At 47.4% G+C, this 7,248-nt stretch overlaps 1 pseudogene; it reads right to left on the reverse strand.

Moving 5' to 3' along the window:
- Window positions 1–1,364: 1,364 nt before the first annotated feature.
- Window positions 1,365–6,987, reverse strand: LOC148315610 (uncharacterized; annotated as a pseudogene).
- Window positions 6,988–7,248: the final 261 nt, after the last annotated feature.

Raw genomic sequence — 7,248 nt, forward strand, 5'->3', positions numbered from 1 at the left:
GTAAAACTTTACACACACATCAGGCCGAGCAAATTTATCAATATTTTATACGTTAGTTGTGCAGCTTTTTTGAAATGGCTCGCCATGGCCCTCGAGAAATGTTAAAAAAAAGCAGCTCTGGTTGAGTGTTTCACCTCGCTTTTTGTAAATTTTATGGAGTACAGTGAACCCTCGGTTATCGCGGTTAATGGGGACCGAGACCACCCGCGAAAACTGAAAATCCGCGAAGTAGCGGCGCACCTTCAAAAATGCTTAAAAAAAATATACAATATATATAATAATATATATATATATATATATATATATATATATATATATATACGGGGAGAGAGAGAGTGAAATTCATGTTATAACAAAAAAACCAAATTATTATTAAAACGTATTATTTTTTTATTCCCCAGCCATTCTTTTTGTATTTATTTAATTACTCCGACTTTTACCTGCTGGTACGCCGTCCGGTGTGCCCTGTGAAATGAAAGGTGGCATTATTTATTTATTTATTCATTTATTCATTCATAACTGACAGCCTCGCGCTCCGCTCGTGCCCGGGCAGAAGAGGTGCTCCAATTTGGCTTAACTGTGACACACGCCCGTCCTCCTCCGTCCGGAGCTTCCATTCGGTTAAACTTAGGGGCCGCTTGGCACCGCCCGTGCACGGGGAAGGTGCTCCTCTTCGGCTTACTGTGACGCGAGCATGCCCTCCTCCTCCGGAGCTTCCATTCGGTTAAACTTAGGGGCCGCTTGGAACCGCCCGTGCCCGGGGAAGGTGCTCCTCTTCGGCTTACTGTGACGCGAGCATGCCCTCCTCCTCCGGAGCTTCCATTCGGTTAAACTTAGGGGCCGCTTGGCACCGCCCGTGCCCGGGAAAGGTGCTCCTCTACGGCTTAACTGCCACGCACGCTGGCCGGAGCTCTGGTACGGTCCGAACCGCGCGAAACGTCGCCACAGATCGTGTCCGGGGGAACGTGCTCTTCTTCGTCCACTCTCCTCTTCGCCCACGCTCTTCTTCGGCGCACGCCGGCCGTCTAACCGCTCCAGCGCCCCGTCGTGCCGCTCGGCGAAACTACAATGCCCCCGAATATTTTTTAGACCCGCTGTTTTGAAACAATTTCTGATACTGCTTATGATCAATTACAGCATCAATAAGAGTGACTAGTAGCGAGACTGATGCCCAATCGTCAGGCTACAATGGGTTAAGCTGTCTGTTATGTCCAATCAGACAAGCGTGAGCCCTTGAGTAGACACTGCTTACAATCAATTACAGTATCAAATAATATAATAGTCACAACTCATGATCAATTGCTATGACTTATTATTAACTTCAGGATCGCGGATCGTCGGCGACTTACATGGACAACAAACACTTCACTGCGTTAAACAAGCGGCACATTTTATTTAACCCACAGTATAAAGTGTACAAGCAAGCAAGCAAGCAACAATTGTATTTCAGCTCATAGATTACATGCAAGACATAAATCTCATTACCGTGTGCTGGAAGGACGGAGAGCCCCGGCGTCCTCAGTAATGCGAGCAAAAAATACGATGCTGGGCGTCCGCGCGTAAAACCCTCAGCCGACTCTACTTTCGTTTTGCCTTCGTCACATTCTTATAGCCAATATTTCATCCCAACCCCTCCCGTTCGAGTGCGCTTTGATGGTTCGCATGGCCCTTCGCACAACTTTGGCCTCTGCCAATCCTCACTCCCTTTTCGTTATCGACTGCACCTTTTCACATGAGTCAGACATTCCTGGTGCTTAGGCCCTGTACGAATCCTTTCCAATTATTCCCGTTCTCATAACACATAGATACAACTTGTGCAAATTCTCATAACACATAGATGTAGCCTGTGCAAATTCTCATAACACATAGATGTAGCCTGTGCAAATTCTCATAACACATAGATGCAGCTTGTGCAAATTCTCATAACACATAAACACAGACATCTACTAACGCGTGTATATAGGTATAAAATGGTTATTATGCAGCATTTATGTGGTAAAACAACATTAATAAACCATATTTCACTTCATTCCACTCCTGGTGTTTTACCACCAATTGATGCAAACAGGTTCCACTAATTTATTAACCCGTTAACGTGTTGTTCCCAATTATCCAATATCCACTGAAACCATGGTACATTATATGAGTGAGCAAAGCAAAACCAATGATCCTGTAAAACATTTACCACCACATGAGTCAACATGTCTATGCGCGTGGTACAATGGATTTCTCGCCTGGTATATTCATAACATAAACACAAATTCCAATATTGCATAGCGTAGTCAAAGCGATAGCTATTAAAACCAAAATCATTGGTGGAAGCAACGTTGCCCTAGCAGTTTGTGACAAGCCTGAAAATATGTCCCACCAATGGTGAGCAGACTGTTGCTGAATGATTTTAGCAGCATGCAATGTCGATACCATCAGCTGGGAAACATTGGACGCATGTGACTTTATCAATTTCTTTACCTCAGTGGATCGTTCCAATGCGCATTTGAAACGCTCCAAAGAGATTTGCCATGGTGTGCGTAGCACTTCCCATTGTACAGCCGTAAACCGGCTAGCAACTGTGTAATTTGTCAACCAATACGTCCCGTTTCCCCACTGAGGTATGCGGCCCCACCTGCCACAAAATGTCCCTACTAGGTTCCCTCGACCAATCGCACAAGGTGAAGTTTACGTTGGTTAAGCAAGGATTAACAAATTCATGATGCAATTTACAAGCTAGTCCTTTATCAGTGTTTTCGCAAAGATCGGTATTAAAGGTCTGGTTTGTGTTTGGGTTCACCACAACTCAGAGGATATATTCCAGACACTACGCCACTCCTGGTAATTTCCTGTAGTCATTACTCGTACGAAACGCTCTTTTTGCGTCTGCGCATGTAGGTTTTGTATGCTACATGTGGTCCAATTTAGCTGTTTAGTTACATTGGTTAACACTTCACTAGTGGCGTTCCACATATTTAATTCCCATTTAAATACATTTTGCCACAGTTTAGCATTTTCGTTTTGTCCCACTATTGAATTAGGAAGCCACATTCCTACTTTTAGTAGGGCATCATGAGTTCCCTGTCCGGTCCCAGCTAATTTATAGCGTGTCACTTCATTATCAATGGTGTTAGATACCCCCAATAACGTTCCGGTTCCCCCCAATAAGGTGTCGTGTTAACACTCTCTCTTCTTTCGAACACACGTGGGAAAAACAGGAAATACAATACATTTTCGTAGTTATTGCTGATTGTGCCAAGGGTGTACATGTATCAATTATAGGTACCAGCTGGGTGTTTGTAATGTGTGTGTGGGGGGGGGGGTCGCTTTACTAACGCCTCTCCCCTTCTCTGGGATGAGTCATTTGGTCCAGTTCTTTCCTTGACGGGTCGGATCACACTCTGCTCTGAACCAAAAGCTCTTGACATCTCCTTCCATCGTACCTGGTTTCACTGCGCACAGCTCCACCCTGGACTTGATCCAGATTCTAGTTCCGTTACGAAACAGCCATTGGGTTGATTCTTTTCCAGGACTCCAGAATACTGCATCAGCGGTGAGGTTGGCCACCGCACACAGCCCGCCCCCCGGACACGTCACTCCATCCTGGGTCACGTTGACCCCCTTGACCCTCTCACTGCCGGTCAGATTCCATGACAGCGGGCCCTGCATTCGGGGGTACAGAAGGCGTCCGGTCGTTTGCTCCCAGGAGAGTTGGACGATGGCACCAAGGTCAAGGAAGAGGATGACCAAGCAGCCGACACCACCGTACCGGACTTCAATAACGGCCATGGCGTCTTGATCCGTTGCCGGCCCGTCCCACAAACAACTCCCACCACGTCATCCACACCGGCTGTAATGAACACAGTTAGTTCCTACAATTGAAAGGCACAGATTAGTTTTCACGTAAATAACACATTTTTCTTCTCCTTCAAATAAGACGCTCACTGTAGCGTCGTCTCCTTGTGCAATTATCTCAGCAGCCCGGGGGGGCCCTGAGTTTTGTTTTACCCAAACCTTAGCTCCGGCCCTGTCGGTTGAGCCAAAGCCCCCTGAGCCTCGTCCAGATCTTATCACTGGTTTAGGAATTTCCTGAACTGTTGTCATATTGCACGGTTTTATTACCAACTGGGCGATTTTACTGCCCTTTCAGGTGCAAGGTCATTCCAGCCAGTATGTCCATTCCAATTATCCATTCTGCGATGGGTGTAACCACCACTTCATATTTCCGAATTGGCATGTGTCCAATTTTCAAAGGCAAAGTTACTGCCTTTCCATTTATAATTTGCCCCCCTATTCCTTGTACCGGGACTAGGGTGCCCTTCATTTTGTTGGGATTTCCTTGAATCAACGAGGCCTCCGCCCCTGTGTCAACCAGTGCCAAAACACATTGAACCGAATTATTCCAATAAATTTCTAGCTTTACATGGGGTCGAATATCACCGACACTCCATCGTTCTGACAATTTTGACTGGCTGGCAACAAAGGCTTGACCTTCATCCTATCCTAAGAGATCAAAGACTTGAGACCTCTTGCCTTTTTTTTTTTTTCTTCGAACGGCTGCAACATACCTTTCATCCTCACTGCTGCTTTCCAAACATTCCTCTCTGTTCCCCTCCACGGGAGGGGCAGAGGGCACAGCTGGTTTTATCATATCTTTAAGCAGTCCTGCCAATTCTGCAAGTTCAGAACGACCGGATCGTTCTTCAAAGCGCAAACAATTAACTTTAAGTCCTCTTTGTCTGCACCTGGCCATCAAAAACTCGTTTGATTGTCCATCAATCTCCGAATGAGGGACTCCCGCGTCTATTAACGCTCTCCACATAGCGCGTCTGTCCCCCTGATCCAGCCCAATTGCATCTGCACCTTCCTCGTACAGACGTCTGATCCATGAGTCAGTGGGCTCCCCACCACGCTGTTTATATTTGGTGGAAATTTGTGTGATTTCGTCCTGTGAATAATCTTCCTTAGTTACAGTTACTCGCGGTGCGGGTTCAGGAAACTCCTGTCTCCGCACAATGGGGTTTCCTTCAGCGTCCACTACGACAACCCCATTAGCATCCCGCTCGACATCCACAATAGGCAATACCACATTTTGCTCTTCACGCCTGCGTGCTATCGGTTTTATTTGCAAATGTGATAATTTTGGATAGAGGGACTGCCCGGTGGCAGGGGCTGTTACTTCAACGTCACCATCCCCCCATATATCTCCTTCCCAGCCCTCCGGCTCCCATTCGCCCGCAAGATCTCTCGTAAACGCCCGTATTTGTTGCGTTTCAACGCGGCGATCAGTTTTCCGCTGGTTAGCTCGTGCTTTCTTGGAAATATGCACAATTGTTTTTTCCAACACAGAATTTAATCTAGATATTTCCTTCTCTAGTTCTTCGATCTTATTGTTCTGCATTAGAATTTCTTGATCTTTACGCGCACCAGCGAGGAGAGCAGCGTCTAACGCCTTATTCTTCTCCCGCCATGCTTCTGCACAAATCCACATCATCTTCCGCACACCCCCCAAAGGCGCTCTTTTACAGACCACCACCTGAGTCAGTAAATCCTTAACTGACGTCGGGCTGGCCCCCACTGGCATGTTAACCCACGGACCAGGGCGTCCCCCATTCCGCGTCAACAATTTCCCAATTTCTCTAAACTCATGACTGTCCCACCCCGGCACTCCCGAGACGCAGTCAGCACGACTGTCCCACCCCGGCACTCCCGAGACGCAGTCAGCACGACTGTCCCACCCCGGCACTCCCGAGACGCAGTCAACAAACCCCCCTTCGGGTCCTCTCAACTCACGACTGTCCCACCCCGGCACTCCCGGGACGCAGTCAGCACGACTGTCCCACCCCGGCACTCCCGAGACGCAGTCAGCACGACTGTCCCACCCCGGCACTCCCGAGACGCAGTCAACAAACCCCCCTTCGGGTCCTCTAAACTCACGACTGTCCCACCCCGGCACTCCCGAGACGCAGTCAGCACGACTGTCCCACCCCGGCACTCCCGAGACGCAGTCAGCACGACTGTCCCACCCCGGCACTCCCGAGACGCAGTCAGCAAACCCCCCTTCGGGTCCTCTAAACTCACGACTGTCCCACCCCGGCACTCCCGAGACGCAGTCAGCACGACTGTCCCACCCCGGCACTCCCGAGACGCAGTCAGCAAAACCCCCCTCGGGTTCATCCAAAGTTTTACTCTTACTCAAACAACAAGCCATGTCCAAGTCGCAGTTTTCCCGAGATCCTGCCGACAACGCCAAAAATGTTTTGAAACAATTTCTGATACTGCTTATGATCAATTACAGCATCAATAAGAGTGACTAGTAGCGAGACTGATGCCCAATCGTCAGGCTACAATGGGTTAAGCTGTCTGTTATGTCCAATCAGACAAGCGTGAGCCCTTGAGTAGACACTGCTTACAATCAATTACAGTATCAAATAATATAATAGTCACAACTCATGATCAATTGCTATGACTTATTATTAACTTCAGGATCGCGGATCGTCGGCGACTTACATGGACAACAAACACTTCACTGCGTTAAACAAGCGGCACATTTTATTTAACCCACAGTATAAAGTGTACAAGCAAGCAAGCAAGCAACAATTGTATTTCAGCTCATAGATTACATGCAAGACATAAATCTCATTACCGTGTGCTGGAAGGACGGAGAGCCCCGGCGTCCTCAGTAATGCGAGCAAAAAATACGATGCTGGGCGTCCGCGCGTAAAACCCTCAGCCGACTCTACTTTCGTTTTGCCTTCGTCACATTCTTATAGCCAATATTTCATCCCAACCCCTCCCGTTCGAGTGCGCTTTGATGGTTCGCATGGCCCTTCGCACAACTTTGGCCTCTGCCAATCCTCACTCCCTTTTCGTTATCGACTGCACCTTTTCACATGAGTCAGACATTCCTGGTGCTTAGGCCCTGTACGAATCCTTTCCAATTATTCCCGTTCTCATAACACATAGATACAACTTGTGCAAATTCTCATAACACATAGATGTAGCCAGTGCAAATTCTCATAACACATAGATGTAGCCTGTGCAAATTCTCATAACACATAGATGCAGCTTGTGCAAATTCTCATAACACATAAACACAGACATCTACTAACGCGTGTATATAGGTATAAAATGGTTATTATGCAGCATTTATGTGGTAAAACAACATTAATAAACCATATTTCACTTCACCCGCGAAGCACTGAACCTGCGAAAGGTGAACCGCGAAGTAGCGAGGGTTCACTGTATGTATAATACCAA

This window comes from Idiotropiscis lumnitzeri, unplaced genomic scaffold, assembly GCF_059441095.1.
Source record: "Idiotropiscis lumnitzeri isolate Australia: NSW breed Sydney's pygmy pipehorse unplaced genomic scaffold, RoL_Ilum_1.0 HiC_scaffold_79, whole genome shotgun sequence".
NCBI classification, from domain to species: domain Eukaryota; kingdom Metazoa; phylum Chordata; class Actinopteri; order Syngnathiformes; family Syngnathidae; genus Idiotropiscis; species Idiotropiscis lumnitzeri.